Source organism: Macrobrachium nipponense, chromosome 43 (assembly GCF_015104395.2).
Source record: "Macrobrachium nipponense isolate FS-2020 chromosome 43, ASM1510439v2, whole genome shotgun sequence".
Lineage (NCBI taxonomy): Eukaryota > Metazoa > Arthropoda > Malacostraca > Decapoda > Palaemonidae > Macrobrachium > Macrobrachium nipponense.
This window is the reverse complement of record NC_061104.1, coordinates 33745898-33772624: the sequence shown is the minus strand read 5'-3', so window position 1 is coordinate 33772624 and position 26727 is coordinate 33745898. Positions and strand designations below refer to the sequence as shown.

The 26727-nt window shown below is 35.6% G+C and overlaps 1 protein-coding gene across 4 annotated transcripts in view; it reads left to right on the top strand.

Moving 5' to 3' along the window:
- The window catches only part of LOC135213639 (uncharacterized), a 520774-nt gene that overhangs the window by 179869 nt on the left and 314178 nt on the right, over positions 1-26727 (top strand). For 2 of the 4 annotated variants that reach the window (XM_064247678.1, XM_064247673.1), the window contains one exon: positions 11570-11597. The exons of the other annotated variants lie outside the window; for them this stretch is intronic. The gene's annotated coding sequence lies outside the window, so the exon portion shown is untranslated. Of the gene's footprint in view, positions 1-11569; positions 11598-26727 lie in introns of those variants that run through there. 4 annotated transcript variants of the gene reach the window in all.

The window sequence follows — 26727 nt, the reverse complement described above, 5'->3', positions numbered from 1 at the left end:
ACTCATACGCCATATGAGCTCCTGGTTGAGGTACTGTGCTAAGACCAAAGCTCTGATAAACATGATGCTCTTAATTTACCAGAATAAGGTTTTGTTAACGTACCCAAATGATAATATAGAACTTGTAATATGGTTATGATAAAAAAGTAATTAGTTAAGTCACACCTCAAAGAAAATGAGCAGTGTATAAAGATGTGATGAAATCTAGAAGTTAAGACGGCATTGCGGCAAAAAAAAAATATTAATGTATCTGGTAATATGTGACCAGTAGAATATATATATATATATATATATATATATATATATATATATATATATATATATATATATATAGATATATATATATATATATATATATATATATATATATATATATATATATATATATAATATGTGTGTGTGTGTGTGTGTGTGTTATATATACACTGGTCACATAATGCCAGATACATATATCAATTTGTTTGCGACAATGCCGTCTTAACTTCTAGATTTCTTTACATCGTCATATACACGTTTCTTTTTCTCTAAGATGTGATTCAACTAATTACTCTTTTATCGTAACCATATTAAAAGTTCAATAATATCTTTAGAGTACGTGAACATAACCTTTATTCTGGTAAATTTAGAGCATCACGTTTATCAGAATCTTGGTCTTGGTACAGTACCTCCACCAGGTGCTTCATATGGCGTATGAGTACCAGTCTAACTTTCTCATCTCATCTCATACTGTATGAGCTCTTATTGGATCATCATTTATTAGTTCAATTACTTTACTTCTTAGACTCTTAGGTACTATCTTTTTATATAACACACCATGAAATGTTCGAAATGGATCTATTTTCTGGCACATCCATATTAATTCAATTCATCGACTGGATATCCAATCCTTTTACTAAAATCATTGTTTTTTGTTGATCAAATTTCCTTTCGTTTTCCACAAATTGGTAGATCTCTTTTATATCTTTACCATTAACTTGTTCCCTTATAAAGTTGACATAGAAAGCTCTCCTGTGTAGTGCATGTGTTCACATTGCTTGCTTATAGGTTCATTTAACTTTGCTTCTTGAGGAGTATATGTCAATAATGCGTCTGCTATCGTATTTGCCTTCCATGGAACATATTTTAATTCTATGTCATAATCTTCGTCTGGAGAAACTAGGACCGCATTCTTCTGCATCTTAATTGAAGCGGAATGACTAGTGAAGATAGTTACCTTATAACCAAACATGATATATCTGAAGTGCTTTAAAGCATCCATTATGGCTAAAGACTTTGCCTCTTACTGAGTATTTTTCTTCTGTGGGTTTTAATTTATTACTGTAATAGCATGGTATTTCTCATCACGCCTTTGCATTAAGAATGGTTCTATACCAATAGAGCTTGCATCAGTTGCCAGAAAGAATTCCTTACTATAGTCGGGAAAACTAAGTATATACTGGAGAATGGGCTAGTCCCTTTCTTTCAGTTCATCGAATGCTTCATGTTGTCTTGTCCATTCAAATGATTCATATTCTATTAGCATATCTGTTACTGGAGCAGATATGGTAGTAAAATTATTTATGTTTTCACTTCTTTCCTACATTTCTTTAATTTCAACTTTAGACCTGTTCTCTTCAACCTCTTTAGGACTTTTATATGTTCCTGGATAGTGTCTCTGGCTATTTTCAGATCATTTATATAACAATGCACATCTTTGCCTTGTAAACCACTCTTAATTTTACTCAATAATCTCACAAATGTCACTGGGCTTGACTTTAGACCGAAAGGCATCCTTACGTAGTTATATCTCATGAATGGCACTGGATAGGGAACGGTTTTTGTAATCTCATTTACTTTCCTAAAATCTACCACAAATCTGTAAGTCTTGCCCTTTTTTTAGAACTAACAAAAGTGGAAAGGACCACGGGGATTTAGATAGTTCTATTGTTCCTTCTTTTTCCATTTTCAATGGCAAGTTCACGAAAGGCAGTTTGCAAAATGTTTATCATGGGCTTATTGTAATTGGTATATATATATACTGACTCGATCTGTTACTGCCAACGATCACATAAGAACAATAGATTTGGCACAGCCATTTAACAATCATTAAGCTTTACGGGAAATGAAGCCATTGCCACCATCATGATGTCGGGTAGAAATGATAAACGGGCTTGGAGTAGTAGAAATTTTTAATACGCGCTTGTCAAATATTCTGTGATCTAAAATACATAGGAATAAGATAAAATTTTAATACTTGACATAAGTGAAAAACAGAAGTTATTTACGCTAGCAGTACCATTAAAAACAAAACCATTAAAAATGATAGAGAAACACTGTTTCTTTATTATTTTCACAGTTACAAAAGTTAAAATGTTTTAAATTGTGACTTGAAAAGGTTTTCATCTGTGATTAAATATTTTATTTTTCAGGGCAGAGACGTCACCAAAGCGACAAAGTTGTAGCTAAAGAGTTAAATCTTTTGAATTATACCTTAAAAGCGCCGGGATGGTGCTTCAGCCTTACATTTGCTTATATATATATATATATATATATATATATTTATATATATATATATATATATATATATATTATATATATATATATATATATATATATATATATATAAGCAAATGTAAGGCTGAAGCACCATCCCGGCGCTGGGCAGTAGGCCATCGCGTAATAAACTTTTTTTTATTAACTGCTATATTAGCCAAACTACGCAAGCTATTTTATTTTAAAAAGCTATAATATATCTATCTATCTATCTATCTATCTATCTATCTATCGATCTATCTATCGATCTATCGATCTATCGATCTATCTATCTATCTATCTATCTATATCTATCTATATATATATGCATAGATATATATATACATCTTCTCGATTTCTTCACAATTTGGGAAAGCTTGTCGCTGCTAAGCCTACATCCGTATTAAGAAATATATGAAGTTATTCTGACTCCCTTCCGAGACCCGATTACAGCTTTGGGTATCAGAACTAGGTAACAATAATTACTTGGGCTCGGAGAAATATTACTAGTATATTCTTGCATGTGTCGACAGATACAGTTACTAGAGCTGGAATAAACCCTGCTTCACCACCATAGCGATGTATTTAGTCATTTTAATAACTTTTTAGGCTGAAATATACATATAGAATCTGCTGGTCACTTTTTACTAGATACTTATGCATATGTTGTTACCTACAATGCCCTTTCAAGTTATTGATTTCTTCACATTTTTGAAATGCTTGTCACTACTGAGCCTAGATCCATAAAGCTTTGCATTTAGGCAGTTTGCTTCGAGATTGGGTCAGACTGTGTAACGATCACACAAACTCAAATTTTATTACTAATAATGGCTACTTGTTTCGAAAATTTACCATCGAGTAGACAAGATATTTCTACATTAAATTATGGTTCAGGAAACTTTATTTTGGTCTTAACTTGGGAAAGTTCCAGGGGGGGGGGTTCTCCCGGAAAGACTTTGGCAAACCCTATTGAAACTAAAAATAAAGGCGGCAAGTACAAGGCCCCCCCAAAAAAACCCCCCCCCCCCCCCCCCCCCCCCGTGGTTGCCAGGAGTCTTTAATTTTGGTCAATGTTATGAGATATATATTTCATTTCGTTGACGGTAAGACTATGGAATGGTCTTCCTGTTATTAAGATCTTTGAATCACTTTAAGGTAAGATTGCAGAACGGTCATTCTGGCAATGTTACTGGGTTTCTTTAAAAACTGAACTGTAAGACTGTAGATTGTTCATCCTGGCCTACTTAAAGATTTAGGGTTGCGAGTTCAGTTGGTCTCTGCATCTACACATAAACAGTTTATACATTGCATCGAGTACCGGTCCAGCAAGAAAGTAAACCAAGCGTAGCATAAGATTATTATTCCGTGAAAGCCAAAATAATAAAGATTGCAACACGACTCGGCCGTGACTCATGGTAGATCCTACGCAAATCTCATTGCATACTTTTGTTTGCCTTTGTAAGCTTGCAAAAAGCGATATTAAAAACATAAAATCGTGGTTTTTGCTTCACATATGTTCATATGAATTTATTTTTTCAAATCTTTGTACTTTGATTTTTTGCTTCAAGTAGTTAGAATTTTCTGGAGACTAATAGTAAGAATAATAAGTTTTAGATGTCACACAAAGGCAAACATTACTTCTCCATTTAATTGGATTTCTCTCTCTCTCTCTCTCTCTCTCTCTCTCTCTCTCTCTCTCATTCTAGCGCAAGTTGTACGATGGTAACACTAGACTCGGAACTGATGAAAACGCGTTCTATCCACAGGTCTGGCTGGGAAAAGGAACGGTATGAACACGTTTCCTTTGTTTAAACTGGGTTGTTCATCAACTGTTGTAGATTGGACTTGGGTGTATGAGAGAGAGAGAGCGAGAGAGAGAGAGAGAGAGAGAGAGAGAGAGAGAGAGATTCTTTAAAAAACTGGGCTTGATTAGGTATTCATCACCACCTCTGGGGTTAAGTTATCACAGTGAGGCACCTGCTCTCTCTCTCTCTCTCTCTCGTAAAAAAGGAATTCCACACCGAAAGGGCCTAGGAGGATTTACAATGCTCTTATGAAGACCAAACAAACCGCAGCCTCTGGAAGGTGACGAATCGAAGTTTGAAAACTATCGTGATACCGACCGTCCGTCTGTCAGCGCCGGTCGTCGACCTTTCTTCCGATGTCATTTACGAAAATAAACGAAGTAGATGACACCACAGGGTCAGTGTAGCACTCTCGAGGGTTTTATTTTTATAACTGTATATTGTTATAACATCCAGTATTATTAAAAGCAGCGCCGAGCATCAAACCTTCTGACGTTGTTACTAGAAAAGGAATGGCAGAGAAGACCTTGCTAAGTCACTCCTGCGACTGTTATCAGAAGTAAAACTGTATTTATAATCTGTATTGTGATAACCTTTTGTTCCGGTCGAGCCTTCTCCTTCATCAATTATCGTCGTCATCACGTATCTCCCCCACCTTGTGTTATTTCCACCTGAGGGTGTTTCTTTTTGTTCGACCACCTCCTTCATTACCCACTTGAGAGTCGAGCAGGTTGTGAATCAGACGGTAGACACTGAATCACGGTAAGTCATTTGGTGACTCATGGCTGAAATCTCACACCCTGATTCCGTTTCATGATTTTTTTTTTTTAATGTGGTAAGACAGCCCGGCAGATTTGTCTTTAACAAACCCACCCTTCCGCTAAAAAAAATAAAATCCACTATTGGACTACATAGATAATGAAAAACGTGCTTGCTTCTTCCAAAGAGGCAGGTTATATGAATCAGGAAACCAAGAACTGAAGAGAATTTCAGATTTGGGAAGAAAATAGAATGAAAAGTTCGTTACATCTTTTCATTATCTGTGGAATTATGAATTTCTTATGGTCCCATCGGGCACCGGAACTATACGCAATACGCTTTAATCAAAGCATAATGGTAGCGTCATTGTCAGCTGTGTGATGATCTGGGCAGTTAACTAGCAACATACAGTTAAAAAGTGAGCGTGACAGTTGCGTACTAAATGTTTCCTAGTTTTCTTAAAATAGCTAAAGTAAGAATGTTTTCAACACAAACCGTATCACCGAAGTCAGTGAACCGACTACAAATTTCTGCCATTTAGCCACTGATTCTTCTCTTTAGAATCTCGTTCAGCCATTCAAGCAATGATCATTTTTCAATCACTTATCTCGTCTTTCATTGAATGACTCATAGTTCTTGCTTTCTCTTTCCACAGGGGGAGAACATCTCGTCTTCTTTTCAGTGGTACTTGTTCATAATGTCGCCATCCAGTCACTTATTTCAGTCACTCTGTTTTGTTTCTCGGGCCTCACTGCCGCTCCCACCAGGCGCCAAAGGTCTATGGCAAGTTCAAGTAGTGGTCAGGGAAGGTATGATATTAACGAAATCTGACAATTAATGGTGGTACCCCATTCAAGTGCTGCCCTAACACAGTGCTGCTGATCGATGAACCAAGGCTGTAGTTAGTGACTTTAGCGGGCATGGGGAGAGCAACCTTTTTCTCACCAAAAAACGTTCGGGGAACTGGAAAGCTACCAACGTCTGAAAATTATATATATATATATATATATATATATATATATATATATATATATATATATATATATATATAATATATATATATATATGTAGTATTATGTTGTATCATCAAGCCCTACGCTGTACTGGCATTACTCATATCGGTCGTATTAATGTTATATATACAATTGTGAAATTGATAACAAATAATAAACATGCACAATAATTAAACTTGAAAAAAATTGAAAGCATTTCACGAAAATAAGTTTTAAAAATCAAAAGAAGAAATTCTATGCAAAATATAGTAATAAATTAGGTTTCTTTATCCCGCTTCACACGCAAAATGAATAATTACACACACACACACACACACACACACACACACACACACACACACACACATATATATATATATATATATATATATATATATATATATATTATATGTATATATATATATATAGATAGATATATATATATATATATATATAATATATATATATCTATATATATATATACATTATATAGATATATATATATATATAATATATATATATATCTATATATATATATATATATATATATATATATATCTATCTACTATATATATATATATATATATATATATATATATATATATATATATATATGTATATATATATATATAAAAAGACACAAAGGAAAGTGAAAACATTGAGTACCGCTGCAAGGCCTTTCGAAAGCAACCTATCTTTGGTCAGGTGAACTTTCTGTTTGAGATTCATACTTTTTAGCCTAATTGATTCCAGTTACGGGTCACATCATAGCATATTGCACAAAGTGGCCTATCCTTCATAGGGATAACCATTGGATAACAGTAGTGAAAGCAATTACCCATCAGAACGACAGGTTGCTCTGCTTTTAAGTGACCTTAGGCAGTGATGAGATCCTAGTTATTAATGTCGACATGCCACATGAAAGTCTCGCTAAGTTTGGTCAGTATAGCATGATCCTAGGGGAATTACCTAGTATTAGGGCAATTCAACTGCTTGTTATATTTGTATAAATAGTGATCTTAGTGTGCAACCTTCGAAGCAATGTATAATCAACTTACATGCTTGTTAAAAAACCTCTCTTCACATTAGTGATGTAACATTCCTTCCTCCTACACATATGTTCAAATTAGAGCAAATACAATTAAAATGTCTCGGTTGGACCTTTATACATCTTTGTATTTGTATAAGTGTATTGCGAACTGCAGTGTTTGCTATAATCTTGCAGCATTGCATAACTACATCATATTACGAGTGACAGTCTAGACCTCATCCCTCTCTACTTTGCACCTCCCTCACCAATGAACACCCACCTGCTATTGGATGGTACTCTGAGAACAACCTAAAAAACCAAGTTTTCTAGGATGATCTCCAAAACTAAACAGTGGTGAATAGCTCAACCTGTACCCTGCATGCTATACTTTGCTATAACCCATATTGTAGAAATGAGCACACAGGAGAAGTCTAAGTGGAGTTTTTTTAGTATAACAGCTGCATTGCTGGATTCGGGCAGGGAAATTTTTCACTGTGGAGGCAAACTGATAGCCTGAGAAAAGGACATTTTTCAATGCCAATGGGACAGGCAAGAGAGCAGTTCAAACTTACTTGAAGACATTATTCATTAAAGGAAGAGCAGATGCAGTGTCTAGAAAATTTGATTCTAGCGAATGACCAAGGCCAAGAAACCATCACAGAGCTGGGAGCATTGGAGACAAAGCTCTTGCAAGAATGTAACACAATCAATTTTGCTTTCTCCTGAATTGCATAAAAAATCATGACTCTAAGGAAAGTAGATAACCTCCTTATTGATGACATTTCATTTTATTTCAAGAAACATATGACACCAATTATTATCAACGTTGGTGTTCCTACAAAAATGTTCAAGTTATGTCCTGTAATTCACATTCTGATTTCTGTATTATTCAGTATATGTATAATGCACCGTTATTTTTCTTTTTTCCTGATTCCTTATTCAATAGTCTCCCTAGTGTACTCGGTCAAAGGACGGTCTCTCGACAGAGTGAAAGAGCGATGCCAAATATACTTTCTTCATTGTGCAAATAAGGTTATGAAGACTCCCACTCGACTTTTTAAAAAATGACTTTATTTAAGAAACACATCTCATTATGATTGATTGCAGTGCTATGATAATAATATTATAAGAAATCGAATATGAAAATATTAATTAAGACACATCTGCGTTTACCCTAAGGTGATGGTGAGGAAGAAACAATTATAGTTTTGGGTCAGTAGCCTTGGACTAACCCTTTCATTAAAGGACCTCTAGGCCAACACAAGGAACAATGGATATCTCCCCAAAACAAAGCATTAGCCCTCAAACAAAGGAAGTTATACTCGTAAATGTATGTAAATAATTCTCCAAGGAAATAAAACAAGATGGAGGTTTAGCCCATTATGCACGTGCTACAAAACGTACAGCAGAAGCTGGAGGATTGAGTGAGAACAATTTTCCGAATTGTTAAGGAATCAAAAGAAAAAAATGGGATACACAGAAGTCCGATTTTCCAAGAACGTGAAAGAAAAAGCAGGCCAAAACTTGTTACACTTTCGACGATTTTGAGGAAAGAGTTAAACGCCGTACTATTTTGAATTTCTACGAAAGGAAGGAAATTCCAACAGTTGACAAAATTATATTACAATGGAAAGAGAATGAAAATTTCAGTGGCTGAAAGTAATCATTAACAAAAGTTAGGAATAAAATGAACGGAAGTTCTTGATAGAGGGAAGAGATGCGATAAGAGAAAGAACTAAATTCATACCGGAGATGAGAGACGCGATGAAAACAGTCGCCTATTCAATTGTCTACCTTGATGAGACCTGGATCAATCAGAATAACACTCTAAGTAAATGTTGGGTAGATACAAAGTCTGCAAAAGCAACAGAAATAAATCCACCACTGCTAAAGGTGGCGGACTTATTAATTTGCACGTAGGAACGGCGGAGGGATTCGTCCCAAATGCAGAATTAATATTTCATGCAGAGAACGATGGTGATCCATAACAGGAAAATCAGTTATAATCATGGTCAGTGCTCTTTATCACTCGGTGAGGATCGATACGCCACTGACTATTTCACGCAGGAAGGCATATATTCGGAAAAAGGGGCATACATTAGTGAACATTGAAAACGGAACTACTACAGGTCGTAAAATTATATACCACAAAGAGCGAAAAAACTACACTATTGGTAAGACAGCGGCAGAGAAGAGTCTCAGGGTCATAAGGCTTCCACCATATCACTATTACTACAATTCTATCGAGCTCACATAAGGGCACGTAAAACAATTCGTGGTTACCTGTAATAAATTCAAAATGGCTGACCTCTCATCGGAGAAGCTGGGCAAATGGTACAGTTTGTCACACCGAAATTAAGTGCTACAGAAGGTTGCTTCAACTAATATTGCCGTCAATAAATTTGTAATTTTTTTTTAATAGACATAAGCTCAGCATCTTCTGTTTTCGAACACTGGCATATTTGATGATTCTTAATTTTAGCATCATATGTATATTTTGTGAAATTTACCTACTGTTGTTTTTTATATTATTATTATTATTATTATTATTATTATTATTATTATTATTATTATTATTATTATTATTATTATTATTATTATTATTATTATTATTATTATTATTATTATTATTATTATTATTATTTCATTCAGCAGGATGTGTGATATTGATTTAGACTCTAAGGAAATGTAATAAAATATCAGATGTAAAAATAAGTTATGTTCATAATTCGTTTGTTTCATTATACTTTTGAGCATCTGATATGAAATCGCCAAAAAAATTGAAACGGCAAAGTATTCTGCAAATATATTTCTATGAATTAAATAATGGAGACAAATATCAAGTGGCTATGAAGAAAAGTAGATTAGGTAACACCTTGTACCCTGCTATGAAATGATCACTGAATTATAATTAATGAGGCCCTTGTAACTTCAAATAAGAAAATAATATAGTACAGTAAAACTATAGCATGAAATAATGAAAGTTAATAAATACTATACTTACTTTTAAAAATAAAAGAAATTTGAGAGAGAGAGAGAGAGAGAGAGAGAGAGAGAGAGAGAGAGAGAGAGAGAGAGAGAATATTCTACAAATTACATTTGTGCAATCGTTAAGCAACCTTGACAAAACGTAAAATGTAAGAAAAACCAAAGAAACAAAAGAAAATGTTTACTTATTAAAAGAAGACAAACGAGCCTAATCATTTGCGGAAGTGGGGTGAAAAACCACAGTCCAAAATTATGAATTTACATTCAAAGGAGGGAGAGAGTTAGCTAGTGATAGTTAATATTTAAATATCATTTAAATTATGCTCATATATCTTCATTTATGAAAATAATGTTTCTAAAAATACTTAAGAGGACTGTAACAGGTCAAGGTCTTAGGAAGGAAAGGGTATCCACAAGCCACAAGTTACCCTCGAGAAACGGAGGTATGTCAACGCTGTAAAGCCATTAGGGCCTCCATTTTGACTGACTTGGTTGGTTCACCTATAGTTGATTTAATACCATAATTTAAAAAAAACGAAAATTGATTCAGCTGACTCACGCCACTACCACCCAGTTGGAATCACTACAGTTACATCAAAGATATTCAAGTAGTATGGATTTAAAACGAACTTCTCAACTTACAATTGCATCGGATTTCTTAACTGTTTTCTTTTGTTGATTAGAGGAGAGCATTTGACATTGTTAATTAAAACTTTTTCAAGCTTAATATATGAGGTGTACCCCTATATCTCATTGGCTTGTTATATTGTTCTTTTTACATGCAACAGTTCCGTGTAAAATTGGTAAATGCTTAGTCATACAACTTCATTTCCCTGAACAACTTTAAAGGGACATTTTCTCATTTTATCCGTTTAACACATACATAGATACCTTTAAGTTAATGTTAAACTGAATAACAGTTAACAAACTGTTACAGATTGATACATGCGACTAGTATAATGATAAATTTAACTTAATATACAATGAAAGCTAAATCTGCTTAAGTCACTGCTCCCAAGATCCACTCGGCAATCACCGTCTGGAATTTGTGCATGAATTCCATTTGGGGCACGTTGTCATGGGACGAGCTGAAAGATACAATTGCCAAAGAACAACGGCGGCATAAGCTGAATGCAACATGATTGCAAGGAGATCTTCCTTCTGTGGTTGCTCCCTTTGGACAAACTGTATCCAAGAGACCATAATATATGACTGATGTTAATTACATTTATGGGTGCCTAACAAACATACCTTGCTGTCATTATTGAAAATCACCTATGCAATTTCAAAATCATTAGTAGCAGAACCATATCCAGTCTGATCATCTAACTCACAGCAACTCGCTCATGTATGACGTCAATGCTCTGTATGTTTCATTATATTTTCATTTCGATATCTCTTGTCATCTCTGTACTAAGGTAAGCATTCTTTTGTGATTATTTCATTTAATTTTTATTTGCCTTATTTTCTGCTTTCTATTGCAGATACTGCATTATTTGACGTCTCTTTATGGCAAGTAGTCCGTTGCTATTGTTGTTATTATTAATAAAAAATAATACAGCATTTTTATTGTCTCTGAATTTATTCAGAGACAATAAAAATGCTGGTATTCAGTAATGTTTTCTAACTAATCACCGTACGCTTTACATATTTTAGCATTACTAACATTATCCTGTCAATATTGTGCCTGCAGGCAATATTTGCATATAGACACAATATGAATGAATGTATGTTATCATTATTATTATTATTACAATGAAGAGTCCCTTTGAAGTACTTCGTTGAAATGAATGGCACTCTATATATGTTGTTATTTTGTTGAACCTATGTTTCACCTTCTCATTTTGGCATATGAGTTTCTTTGTTTCAGCAGTTAAATGATAAAAGCCGCGGTCCATTCGTCGATCAACAGGGATGACTATGGACTTAGATCGACGGAGTAGTCATGGGTTCTCCCCTTGGTGTACTGTTCCCCAACGTCTACATGGGAGTTGTCGAGCAGCGTGTCCTCATCAGGATCCCAAAGTCTGCCTTATATATGAGGTACTACATAGAAGATACCTTTGCCAGTGTTGTTGACGACGTAGCGCTAGAGCCACTTTGGTGGAAACAATTTGAAAAAGGAATCCGTCTCCAATTTATGTGTGAGAGAGCTTTGGTGAACATTTGAAAAAGAATCAGTCCTCCACTTTATGTGTGAGAGAGCTGCTGATGGTGCCATCTCATTCTTGGACGTCTGTGTTACCATCACTCCCAATGGCTTTGAGACGAAGATCTACGGGAAACCATTGGACAATGGACTTTGACTCTACAGCAATGGAGAATACCCAGATCAATTCAAAACATCAGCAGTAAATGCCTACATAGGCCATGCCCTCTCCCACTGCTCTTCCTGGAGAGCCACCTCCGACGAACTTGAAAGCGTCCCCCATACGTTAGTTAATAAAAGATATTTCTGCCATCAGATACTAAGGGTGTCAAGAAATAGAGTTGGCAAGCTGTATTGGCGGGGATCCATGCTCCCAAGGCACAAGGACCATAAAATTATTCAACATTGGGTACATGAATATGGAGATAAGAAAGACGAGGCAGCCCTGAAGAATATCATTCAGGCTCATGTAACCCCGGCTAAAGTAGATACAATGGTCGACCTACGACCTATTATAATGCTTAGAGAACTGCCCAGTACCCATGAAAAACAGCTCCTACAGCAGCAGCAATCCCAAGATGAAGAGAGGGGTGGTTTATCAAATACTGCGCCCGAGAATGAATGTCACCATTTTTATATTGGTAAAAGATCAACTCACCTTTGTAAGAGGATTGCCATCCATCTACATGAAGGGTTGGTGTACCACCACTGCATGAAGGAACATGGAAGTACCGCAACACCAGCAAGTCATGAGGAATACCGCAATCCTCGACGGCGACTTGAAGCACCATCATATCCACTACAAGGAGGCCCTTGCCATTCTTCAGTGGAAACATATTCTGAATATTACTTAGGAAACCCTCCTGCCAACCGCTGTCAGGAGAACGACGAGCAAATCCCCCCATCGCCAACCAATCAGTACCGGATTATCAGCCAGACTCGTAGCCAATAGCAGAACTACTGGAATATAACCAACCGATAAAAGATCTTCCCCCTTCTTTGTAAACTCGTTTTTGGCTAAAAATATTCCTTGCATGTGCCCTTGGTGCCATTCACTTCCTTTCAATGGTAGCAAGGACTATCGAAGCGCTAGAATAATAACGAACTTCCGATAGCTACTTAATTATCATATACTAAGATGAGAAGGCGAAATATAAGCTCAACGGCAGACAGAGTGCTATTCTTTTCAGTCATATTATTATTATTATTAAGTATAAAGAAACCAGTCGGGAGCCCATCGTTACGCTTTCTACAATGCTAAAATGTAGTTGTTCAGTCTTTATTCTTGTCTACCTGTTATTTGTGTTTTTTTCTGTATTGTATCTGCCTCGTGTTTTTATGTATGACATTGAGTACTTTATTGTTTGTATTATTATTGGTATTACTACTGCAATATTGCACTTCCACACGTTGTACAGCGCTTATAATTCTTCACATGTGCAATTGGAGAATGGAAGTTCCAGAGCTACATATAATAACTATATATATATATATATATATATATATATATATATATATATATATATATATATATATATATATATGTGTGTGTGTGTGTGTGTGTGTGTGTGTGTGTATATGTGTTTGTGTATGTGTGTGTGTGTGTATGTGTGCGTGTGTTAGCTGAGTTATAGCATACCTGCAGCAGTATATATCAGTGTGTTTCATAACATTATTATTATTATTATTATTATTATTATTATTATTATTATTATTATTATTATTATTATACTGAATGGTAAGAAGAAGGATAATTAACACTCCCATCTAGAGTAAATATGCTCAGAGTTATGCATTTTCCTTATTTTTGCTTTTACTGTATTCAAATTGGCGTTTAACTGTTTGAATGCGCAACTGGTAAATCGTTCAAGGCGGGAGCTAACACTGTACTGTGATTTAGCTGTGCTCCAGTATTCAATAAAGATTTGTTCATACTCTCTCTCTCTCTCTCTCTCTCTCTCTCTCTCTCTCTCTCTCTCTCTCTCTCTCTCTCTCTCTCTCTCTCCAGACAGACAGCATGGCTCTCATAATGAACGGTCATGCTTAGCTAACCTTATAATACATTTGGCAAGTTGTCTTGTAAATGATTGATGGCAAAAGTGAGGGGTGTAGTTACCCGAAATATAACAGGAGATTGGTTAGTAGACTGGTTAAGTAATAGAAAATTTAAGAATCGTCATCGGTGGGACATCCCCTAGTTGTTGGAAGAGTCCCTGTGCTGTTGATTTCCTATATGGTTGGCTACTAGAGTGAATAGCAAAATACGAATGTTGCTCATGAAAAAAATGCTTATTGGTACAGCGGTAAACCAGTTGGAAGAAAAGTAGGTGGAGAAAATGGAAAGGTCGCAGGTGCATTTCAATCCAGAAAGATGCCTTGTTTTGCACATAGCTTATGTGGACAAAAACATCAAGTGGGACATGTAGAAAGTTGTCATTGAGAAAGGTTTAGGAGTCGTTATCACCAATGACTTACAACTTTCTCGGCAATGTATAGATGTTTAACAAACCCAATACATGTTTGAATTTATGCCATATCAATGTTCCACTTTTGAAAAGGAAACTACTAATCTTAGACCCCGCCAAGCTATTGCAGTCTCCAGTCCAGAAGGAGGACACAAGGTTAGAAGCAGTACTTGCAAGAACAACCTAATTGCTAGCATCAATCAGATATTTTACATATCAAAGGAGATTATTCGTAGAACTCTTAATTTGTACTCCTGGAAAACAGTGATTAAAAAATAAAAAAACTTAAACGTTTTGTCAGCTGATTAAAAAATCAGCTGACAAAAACGTTTAAGATACTCAGATATGAATAAATTCAAAATAGTAACGAAACTCGATCCAACGGATGAACTTTGTGGGAACTTCTTTACATATAAGTTAGTTTAATTTTAGAATGGCCTCTTAGTTCCAGAACAGATTAGATAAAGTGACAGATGCTCTCATGTGATCTGTTTATTTATTTATTTATTTCTTTTAGACATTTAAATATTTGGGAATGTTTCCTATGATGGACTAGTATCTCTTTGAGGTATGTCTATCAATTAACTCCCCGTAACTCTTTCTCGCGTCTCTTCTTCTTCTTCATCTTCTTCTTCTAAGTCTTTGAGCTCTCTCTCTCTCTCTCTCTCTCTCTCTCTCTCTCTCTCTCTCTCTAAATACCAAAAGTGTTACAAAATTTATTTTTCTAAAGTAAGTGGCTAGTCCTTGGAGAGCTGACATAAAGTGCATAATAAATCTTGGCATTTTTTTTCTCTCTCTCTCATACGATGTCCTCGAGTAACCATTCATGGTGAAGATTCTAAAGTTTAAATGTTTTTATCAGCGTTTTCCTTTCGGTGGATACAAGCTTAGTGTTACATGCACGTTTTGGGAAGCAAATTATTTTGTTTTCTGTGATTATTTACCATTATTTTGCAGTTTAGTCGCGGTCGCTCTAAAAACAAACTTCACTTTGAACTGAATTGATTAGCAATTACTTTATAAATATAGTGTCATGAAATAAAATTTATATGCATTGGTTATGAAAAACTTTCTTAGGACATAATTATTTGGAATTGGTGTAAAAATCCATTTTATCGGACAGATTTTATTTGAAAGGACTAAAAAGAATGAGTGTCATGTCGTTGAGTTAATTGCAGTGGTTATATAGGACAACGAAACAAATGAGATAAAACATTAATTTGCCATGTCTACAAAAAGACAAAGTTAAATTATTACCAAAAGGATATAATTGTCCATTTGCTGTAACTGTAAAAACAAAGTATGAAAATAACCACGACGTAGTAATTTTTTAAAAATATTGTTGAATCTTACTTAATGATAAATATACCTTTGAAATATTGATCTCGGGATGTCATTCAACAAGCTGTGCGTATGTATGGCTGTATGTATGCATGTATAAGCATGTACATATTTATTTTCTCTTCCTTAATTTTTTCTCTTGATTAATTATATTAGATAATATAGTTATTATGGATGTTAAAGTCTATCTTTACCAGTTAATAGCCGTTTAAACTTTTGCAATATGAATGGTTGTTACTCTGAATTAATAATGAAAATACAAGGATAGTACATTCTTGGGTGCGCGAGGAAACATTAGATAAATGGCGTGTCTGCACCCAGAACTAAGACAATACTTAGAATTTCAGAAATAAGTTTTTTATTGTAACGGTAGTTATTTATGATTATTATTATTATTATTATTATTATTATTATTATAGAAGCAAAAGTTATGGCTGGTTGATCAGTATTAAACTTGCACCAGAATACCACGCTAATTAGCGCCAAAAATGAGTGATTTACTTACGTAGTCTACAAGACAAAAACAATCTGAGTAAAAAATCACAACTTGCAAAACTTACGCAATCTACACATACTATTTGCCAACGCTGTTGCACAATAAGGTATACGAAGCAGAAGGTTAGGGTCTGTCACCAAGAGAGAACACAATTTTAATAGGGATACCTGACCCATGTTAGCACTATTAATACAGATTTTTTTTTCGGGCAGGGATTTGAACATAGAGTTATCATGGCCATCAATGGATCGTAAAGTTTTAATCTTAGGTAGCCACGTTCCTATGGAGCTGCCAAGGGCCACAGAGGGAGGAAGCTGCTTTGTCAAGGGGTAGATAGAATGAAGGGGCACTCTCCAGGCAGACTAAAGCGTTTGGGTTATTAGTAAGTCCGAGCGAAAGCTTGCATGCAAGCACGTATTTTGATTGGCACTTAAACGTCGGTTGGTGGGCGCGTAAGCGGAGCCTTGATTAGTGGTTAGAACAGTAATGTCATGTTTGATGATAATACTCTTATGATTTTCGTGGCTAATGTATCAGGCTTATTTATCATCCTCAGTTATGTTATTTGTGTAATGTTACTTTTTTGGGGGGTTGGAGATGTTGCTATTTTGGTCGTTATTTTACTGTTTTTATATTTTCCTGTCCTGCCAGGAGTTTTCTTTATTTCTTTTCGTGGGTGCAGTTAATTTCTGCTGAATATTGCCTAGCTAAGTAATGTGATTTTTTTGAGGGGGCGATTATTTCAGGCAAATTTGCACAATTTCAGAATAATTATGCAAGCAATCAGTAATTTTCACGACAATTACAATGATTTGCTTTTTTGCCCGAGTGGTGGCTTATGTAAATAGACAGATAAATGCTGCAATGTATATATAACTTGCCTATGGCTTATGATTTTTTATTTTGTATGTGTGTGTGTGTGTGTGTGTGTGTGTGTGTGTGTGTGTGAGAGAGAGAGAGAGAGAGAGAGAGAGAGAGAGAGAGAGAGAGAAATATTTTCTGAAAGACATTCGTATATAAAGTCAGTCACTTGACGCCCATTGAAGTACTCATACATGGTAACTGATATCGCTCATGCCAGTCACTGATAAATATTATTTATGGAAGGTCATGAGTATTATCCGGTGCCCCCCCCCCACCCTCTCTCTCTCTCTCTCTCTCTCTCTCTCTCTCTCTCTCTCTCTCGTATTTTTACCTTGGGGAAAAACCCTTGCTGAAAAACAACTCTCTGAACAGAGGCAAATCCGCTTTTTTATTTTTTACATTATCGTACAAGGAAACATTGACAAATCATGATGACTACAAGGCCTTGGATATAATCATTATTTTATTAGATCATCATCCTCATCATCATCATTATTATTATTATTATTATTATTATTATTATTATTATTATTATTATTATTATTATTATTATTATTTCGTGCCATTCGTTTCAGAAACATTTGCCACAAACAGGTCTTTTTCCAATACATGATCATCATCATTATTATTATTATTATTATTATTATTATTATTATTATTATTATTATTATTGATGAAAAAGCCTCTTCCTCGATCCAGTCATCTCTGTAAGGCGCCATGTATCACATGACGTGAAATACTAACCCACTACTCGCCACTTCCTCGCAGTGATGGCTGACTGGTGACTAGTACATTAATTAAGGATATCTATATCTCTCCTCCCTTCCTTCCTTATGATTAAACCCATCTCCAACTCATGGTCATCGCTTAGATGCCATCTTGACTGTGTTTTCATCGCTTGGCGCCGTCGTATAAATTCATCGTTTCCACCTCTTGAGGGTCTGTCTGTCCGCAGGATCTGTCAAAAAGTTACCCCTGGATTTCAGTGAATTTAAATACATAACAAGGATACCTTTTCTCATAATGAAGAGTCTTGCGTTTTCCAAGTTATCTGAGATCTTTCCGTATATTTTCTTGGATTTCCCTTTGAATGCTGAATGCATATTATATATAGGGACTTCCGCTTTGATTTCAGTTGATTTCTAAATATTGCCTGTAAAAGCCGTGCTTGTAGTAGTTTGGTTCAGCTTGTCAAAATCTGAAGTCAAGTCGTGACCTATTCTCAGTCAAATTAAAACCAGAATAGGTCGTCTCTGGGACCACCCGTCTAGTCATTGAACCAGGTATCGAAATTCCCTCTCCCCTCCACGCCTCTCCCCCCAGTTTGTTGTACTAGATTAATAAGGTACACTTTTCTGTGTTTGACAAAAGTTGAATGGTGTAAACATGGCAAAAAACTTGTTTCTCTACAAACCGCATGAACCACTCCGTGGGGGTCCAGCGGTGCTAAAATTCCAGCAAAAATTCCTTCATTCCAAATCCAGTTAGTTGAGAAAGTTCTCACTGAAAATGCATATTTTTTTTCCATCTTTTGAACGTTATTTGATGTCATTAGAAGTAGGTTAGAAATGTTCAAATATTTCTTTAATCACTACCTCCAGTTACTTAGAGATCCTGATCATCTTCCTAAAAGTATTTTTTCTGTTTTCGAGTGTTTGACCAAATGTGATTATTGCATACTTTTTGGCCAGCCGCGAAAAAGGTTGTATACTCTAATTTATTGTTAGTGATATCTTTAATTCATGTACAAGCAAAATACTGGAAAGCCAGATATCGGTTGGGGCACTCAGTGGCACCATTTAGGGAGTGCCCTGACTGGTTGGCATTGCCGTATATCGTAGTGCTGATGTCATCATTGAAGAAATTCAGGAGTATATCAAGGAAAAGAAGCTGGTCGTTATCACTTATCTTTGTCATGAGGTGTGGACTAGTGTTTGCCTCGAAGGTGTCCTTGAGACTTGAGAGGGCATCTTTGTCAGCGGGCACGACAGAGAGGAGTGATGACAGCAGCATCCTTCCTTGATGTCCTTCTGAGTTGTGAAGTGCAGAGCAGACAGCGTCGAATGTGCCCTTGAGACGTGAGAGGACAGTGTGTATGAACTTCTCCTGATGGCTTCCGTTGATTGCGAGAAGACATTAGAGAAATTTTCCATGAACTAAGTAGATATAGAGTTAATGTGTACCATTTGCCAGACGAAATTCCAGTAAATATTATGTTGTCACTAGGTACTGTCATTATGCCATTGCTGTTTGGCTTGCTTAAAGATATAATGAAGTGGTTTGAGATGAAAGAGTTAGATTGAAGTAATTATAGAAAGTTGATAGACACTGAATAAGCTGATGATTCTGTCTTAATCAGTCAAATTGAATGTGTCGTATGTCTAGAGAGATGGGACTCCAAAAAGAAAAAGAAAAATCGTGGCAGAGTATGCTTAAATGGAATAGGATGAAATAATAAAAAAGAGAAGAATTAGAGGTAGAAATATTCAAATACTTAAGAACATTGTAATTGAGTGCAGGTTTTCCTAAGTTAGAATTTTGTACAAATTTTCAGTCAGACAATGGATAGGTTGGATTAAATTTGGAAATCATGGTGCTGAAATTGCCAGCGAAAGCAAGTGTATGCATAAATCTTGTGTGATCGTATAGCCATGAGGACATGGATCACGATATGACAGTGAAACTATCTTAAAAAAAATTGTATACACTTGAGAATAAATCTTTTAAGAATAAAATAAAAAGCCAAATGATAAGTCAGAGTTGCAACTGGTACCATAAGTAAAATTTTGGAAGCGCCATATTTAGATGGGATATTAATAAAGGGCAATGGCCTGGCGATTTGGGAAAGATAAAGCACTGGAAGGACATGAGTAGCAGAATTTCCCTGGGGCGTACCGAACTCTCTTTCTTCTTCTTCTTCTCTGATACGATGTATGTGCCTCCGTATATTTTATGTTTTATTTGCATGATTAATATGTAGATATTTCCATGACATTGATCTGTTTTTTTTTTTCAACATTATAATACCTCTACAGGCATCGTCACAGTCAGCGAAAATACATGGATAGAAGAGTAGTTAAAAGAATTAGTCATCACCCCTTGACTGTAGAAAGGAATTACACTGCATCCCTTATTCAGCTTTCTCGTATTCATCTGGCCTGGTCTAGATATAATAGTTGTTAGGTTCAATATTAAAATAATAAGTGATAAGGAACGCCATTCCTACCATGTCAGTTGAGAGATTGATCCTGAAATAAAAGAGAGAAAGAGAGAACTTGAGTTGATGAGAGAGAGAGAGAGAGAGAGAGAGAGAGAGAGAGAGAGAGAGATTTTCCTGTTGATGTCCGTTTACAAATAATCTTGTGATTAAGCGTGATGTTCAAGACTTTCCTTCAGGAGTCACCATATTACTAATTACTACCATCTGTCATGTTTCAGTTTCAGTTGAATAGAGTATCACTTGGCAATGCAATAAGAAAGATGTCTCTTCCTCTCTCTTCTTCTAAAATTTTTTTGCGGATTTTGGCTAACTTTTTTCACTTTGGAAACATTCTCAAAAATTAAATTCTTGGGTAGTTGGGAAGAAATTCCATAAGAAGATGAGAACAATGATATCTTTTATTCAAACATAAAATTTTTTCCTTGTCTTCCGTTTTTCTTATTTTGGGTTTGCATTTCTTTTATTGTTTTTAAATTTTGTTTCTCGTTTTTTATCTAAATGTATTTTCATTTTATGTCCCTCTAAAACTGTATCCCTCATTTAGCTTTCTCAGATTCATGAAACTAACATTTCAGAAGTTGAGAATCTGTAAATAAACCAGTCGGTGCTAAACTCGACTTGTTTTCATACACTTAATTTTTCTCTCATATCTCTGGTCTTATCTAGGAATAATGATCATCAGGTTACAAGACTAATTTATCTCAACATAAAAGCAATAACATATGAAGATCCAATTCCTACCATGCCTGATGATTGATTTATCATGAAATAAAAGATAAAGAAAGTGAGTGAGAAGATGATGCTAACCTCTATGATGAACAGAAAATTAAAATCTGAATTACAAGGAGTTACAAGGATTAGGATGCCTCAAAGACTTGTTAGTCCATCCGAGGAGACATCGTATGTTCACTTATCTCTAGGAGCAGGTTTTACTGTTCATTTACAGTGTCCTAATGATTTTGTCTAGCTTTCTTTTAAACTCTTCTACACTATTGCTGTTTTCCACTTCTGGTGGCAGTTTATTCCATGTGTCACATATATTTTATGTGAAGAGGTACCCACATTTAGACATGTTGTATCTCTTCAACTCTAGTTTCCATCCATTATTTCTTGTCTGGTTTTCGTTTAACGTAAATTGATTACTGTCTACTTTTGTTAGGCCTTTCAGTATTTTGAATGGTTCTATTAGTTGTCCTCGCAATCGTCGTGTTTCTAAGCCATACATGTTCAGGCTCTCTGGTAGTCTTTGGTAACCTATTTGCCCGATGGATAGAATGAACTTTATGGTTCTTGCTTGTACCCCTGCAAATCTATTTATGTCCTTTCTTAGTATTGGTGACCAAACTGTACTGCCTATTCAAGATGAGGTCTAACTATTGATGTGTAGAGCTGCAGCACCATTTCCGTGTTTCTTTTTCTGAACTGCCTCTTTATGTATCCAACTAGTGTCTGTGCCTTCTTTTCGGCTTTTATGCACTGTTTTGTGGATTTTAAGTCCTTGGTTATAATGATTTTTAGGTTCTCTTCTTGTTCGACACTATTTATGTCATTCCCAAGCAGCATGTAGTTGGCTTGAGGGTTGTTTGTTCCTATTTGTAATACTTTACATTTATCTAAGTTAAAAGGCATTTGCCATCTTTTTGACCACTTCTATTTTCTTTAGATCATTTCTTAAAGTTTCTGCTGTCTCTGGGTCCGCTGCATTTACACCTAGTTTGGTGTTGTCTGCAAATTTAGCTATTCTGCTAGTTAATCCTACATCAGTGTCATTAATATAAATAAAAAAAAAACAAGAGTGGGCCAAGGGCAGAACCCTGAGGAACTCCATTTGTCACTTCTACCCATTCTGATTCTTCACTGCTTATTACGACTTTCTGTTTTCTATTAGTTAGCCAGTCCTCGATCCAGTCTGCTGTTTCTCCTACAATTCCTAAAGCTCTAACTTTTGTCATTAGTTCCTTGCGTGGAACTTTGTCAAAGGCCTTTTGGAAATCTAAGTAGAGTATATCTATTGTTTTATTACTGTCGTAAATACCAAGCATGTTATGGAAAAATTCCAAGAGGTTTGATAGGCAGGATCTGTTTTGCCTGAAGCCATGTTGACTGTTTAACAACAGGTTGTTTCTATCTATGTGATCCACAATTTGATCTGCAATTATGGACTAAAAAATCTTACAAGGGGCCGACGTTAAACAGATTGGTCTATAATTTCCTGGCTCTTCTCTTGGACCATTTTTTGTAAACTGGGGGTACATTACCTAGTTTCCATCCTATAGGCGTCTTTCATTGTTCTGCTGTTTTCCTGTAGTTGATACAGGTGAAGAACTATCTCCTCTTTTAACTCTTTAATTTCTCTTGGATGTATCCCATCTGGGCCAGAAGATTTGAACTTGTGTAATTTTTCTATATTGTTTTTAATGTCTTCTTCCGTAAATATTATTTTGTCAAGTGGTTCTGCCCCTTCATATTTAATAGCTGGCTGTGAATTCAATAACTCTGCTTTTTCCAAATCTGAGTTCGCTAGGTTTCCTCCATTGTCTCTTTGGGGTCCTCTGCTATTTTGTATTGGCTTCCTACTATTAACATGAGCAAAGAATTCTTTTTGGGTTTTTCTTACAAACTAATGTAACTCTATTATCCTCATTTATCTTTGCATTTCTTACTAATTTATCCACCATTCAACAGAGTTCTTTGTGCCTGCTTGTTTCTTCTGATGTTGGATGTGCATTCATTGATTTGTGCAATCTGTCTCTTTCTCTTATTTTATTTTAAATTTCTCTGTTGAACCACTTAGGCTGAGGGTTGCCATTTGTTAGTATTTGCTTTAATGGAATACATCTGGAGCATTTTTCTGTGTGTTCTTCTAGACAGGTTTCCCAGTAATTGTCTATGTCTGTGTTTTGGTCATACTTTAGATTTTTAACATACTTTTTAGTTTACTTAGGTCTCCTCGACGGTAGTCTAATCCTGTTAGTATCTTCTTCTCTTTTTTTATGTTGAAAATTAATGTGACATGTAATAATCTTAAGGTCGCTTTTGCCTAGATTTGCACCTACTGAAAGGTCAGACACTAGATTATCTTATGTTGATGGGACAATGCAATGTCTAGTATGTTGTTTTCTCTAGTAGGTTTATCAACCCATTAGTGGAGGAATTCATTTTTGATAAATTCTAAGTCTCTTTCCTTCTAAGTTTAATGTGGAGGTCATAGTGTCCCAGTATACTGCTGCATCCAATCACAGCTTGCAGCCAAGGTTGTCGGCAAGGGCATGGTTCTCATCTGTGACCAATAATCTTGATTTGGTTTCATTGTCGGATTCTCACAGATGTCCTTTGGTTTTTTTGAAGAAGGGAGGATGAAGTCCGTGTTCCCCTGTATATTTAATGCAGGTCGTTGTTGATTTATACTCACAACTTCTGCTATTTGCAATCTGTGGAATCGGACCTCTCTAGGCAGAATCTCTGTGCTTGGTTTACGGTTGTGGTTGTCTATGCCTAGTAAGTTGTCTATGGACATGCATAACTACATGAACTGCACAGCATTAATAACAAGTGTTAAAATATTGCTCCTTGGTTGAAGTGAGCTTGGTATTGCCTGTCCAGAGCGGTAGTGGTGCAACCTATTTAGTAATTGGTTGACCTCCACATCTTTCTATAGGGGGCCTTGGTTTTTTCACATTACAAAGGTGCTGACTAGGATTTACGGGCAGTTGACATGTAAGGAAATCCTCTTGGCGGAATTTGTAGGCATTGTACCACTGACAATTATTCTCTTTATATATGGCCAAGGCCTCATTCTTGTACTGGCTGTGATATGTGGCTGTTTAATACAATATAATGTTTCTCAGTGAGGTAGGCAGACATATACAACTGTTTTTGTATGCAACTCTCTACTAGATTGTTGACATATCCGATATTAGTTAGGAGTTCCATAAGAAGTTCGAGTTGTCCGTGAGTGATTTTCCTAAAGTCTGCACTGGTCGTCATTCTTGGCCCGGCTCCACCCCCTAGCATATTACCTACAGCGATTGCATAAATAACCTTTGAAAATGCACTTGCAGCTGTTTCAATGAAGGGTACTTTATAAGCAATTAATGCACATATACAAGATATGGCCTTATGCCATTAAGTTTCTTGTCTTCTTAAGGTACACTGTATAAAAGCACATAGTATAATAAGTTTAGGTGAATGGTAACACTGGTCACTGATCACATCTCCGAAAATCTGATCACAAGCCCTTAACATTGATAACAGGCATGCAACTTGATACAGATCTGTCTGTTTGTCTCTTTCTCTGACTGAGGAAGTTTTATAACAGATACATTTTTCATTGTAAAATTATTATTGAAACTAGTTATCATAAAAGGAAACATAGTACCAGATTTTTAATATATCTATTCCTAGATGATGCTGCGGACGTGTTTGAGTTAACAATAAATAAAATAAACAAACAAAATTACTGTGTGTAACATGTTTACTTATAAGTAAAATGTAAATACTTATAAGTAAACACGTTATACACAGTAATTTTGTGGGTTTCTTTTTCAATAAATTAAATTATCTAAAAGAAAACAAGTATAGTTTAGTTACATATTATATGTTATTAATAGAAAGTAGTTGGGAAACTATAATTTTGAAGACATGTTAATCAGGGGCTTCATCTGATCTCTAAAAGTGGCGGGGGCATTCTGAGAATTATATGGTTATGATTGGGGCGCAGAGCGAGCCTACGCATCTGGGGAGGTTAGGAGGGCGGTTGGTTGGGGTTTGTAACCACCCATAGAAATATTTTTAAGAAATGGACAGGATTTGATGTATTTTAATGCCATGTAAATATGAATATATGGATGCTATTAAGGGAAAAGGAGGATTGATTTTTCAATATTAGCCAGTCAATAAGTTCATAAGTCCACAAGTTACAGATTGGCTAAAATACAGTAAAAGTCTAATGTGACGTCCTCAATAGACAGTTCCACTTAACTTTGTCGCGACTATGATCAGAATTCAATATTACAAACATTTGCAGTATAAGTAATAAGGATAAAGATAAACTTATTATTTTATGGTGCAGTATGTTATAGGATTTATAGGACTCCATTGAGAGTCTAAAATAATAGTGTCCGGTAACAATAGAAGCCTTTTACTCCAATGTGGGTTTTAATATCTAAGGTTAGGAATGGTAGCAAAAGAGGTAGTAAATTAATGAATGACAAGAATGAGAATGTAGTACTACTTGTGACAGTAATAGTGGAACAACAAGAGAAAGTATAGAAGGTGACAATGCTGAATGAATTAATTGTTGAATGTATGAAATGAATATTTTGCAAACAATAACATAGTTGGATGAGAAGAGAAACAGTGGTGGAGGATAGAGATGCATTGAGGCAATTCATTTGTGGGCACCTCTTCGAGGATTAAAGCATTTTTGCAATTGCTAAAGAAAGTGCTTACCTCCAGATACAACCAAACAATATAGGTGCATTAAAAATGTCCAAAAATATTTACCCGTGTGTCTGGCACTTTGTTTACAAATTTATTAGCTATGCCTGGAGGGTCAAGTGCAGCAAGATGTTTTTGGTGAACATGACAGTGTTTGGGTCATGGTGGAATGCAGCCATGTTTTCATGCACCTGAACTTACTGGAGAGATCAAAAGAAGTCTCAGCAAGCATTCAACCTGTGGCAACATTCTTTTAACTTACGGCACCTCATCTCTAAATGCCTTTCGGTAGTCCTCAACAGATGCACCATTGAACTGATTACACTGGCCTGCACTGTTTTCAAGATCTAACATATAATACCTTATTTTAGGCCAGTTTTTGGCACTGAATCTAAAAACCATGCTCATTTTGCTCTATCAGATCAAGGTAATGAAATATTAGGACATTAAACATATCCTAAATTCTGATCCATTTGTAGGTGAATGAAACACAATATTGAAAATATTAGACTGATTTATTCACAGAAGGCTTACAAAATATTTTGAATAGATAGCAAGAAGAGTATAATGAACTGAGGAAGCTACTCATGGATGAATGGTCTCTTCAGGGACTTCCATTTGCGCTGAACAGACTCCACATCCCTTTTCAGGTACCAGCAGTAGTCGGC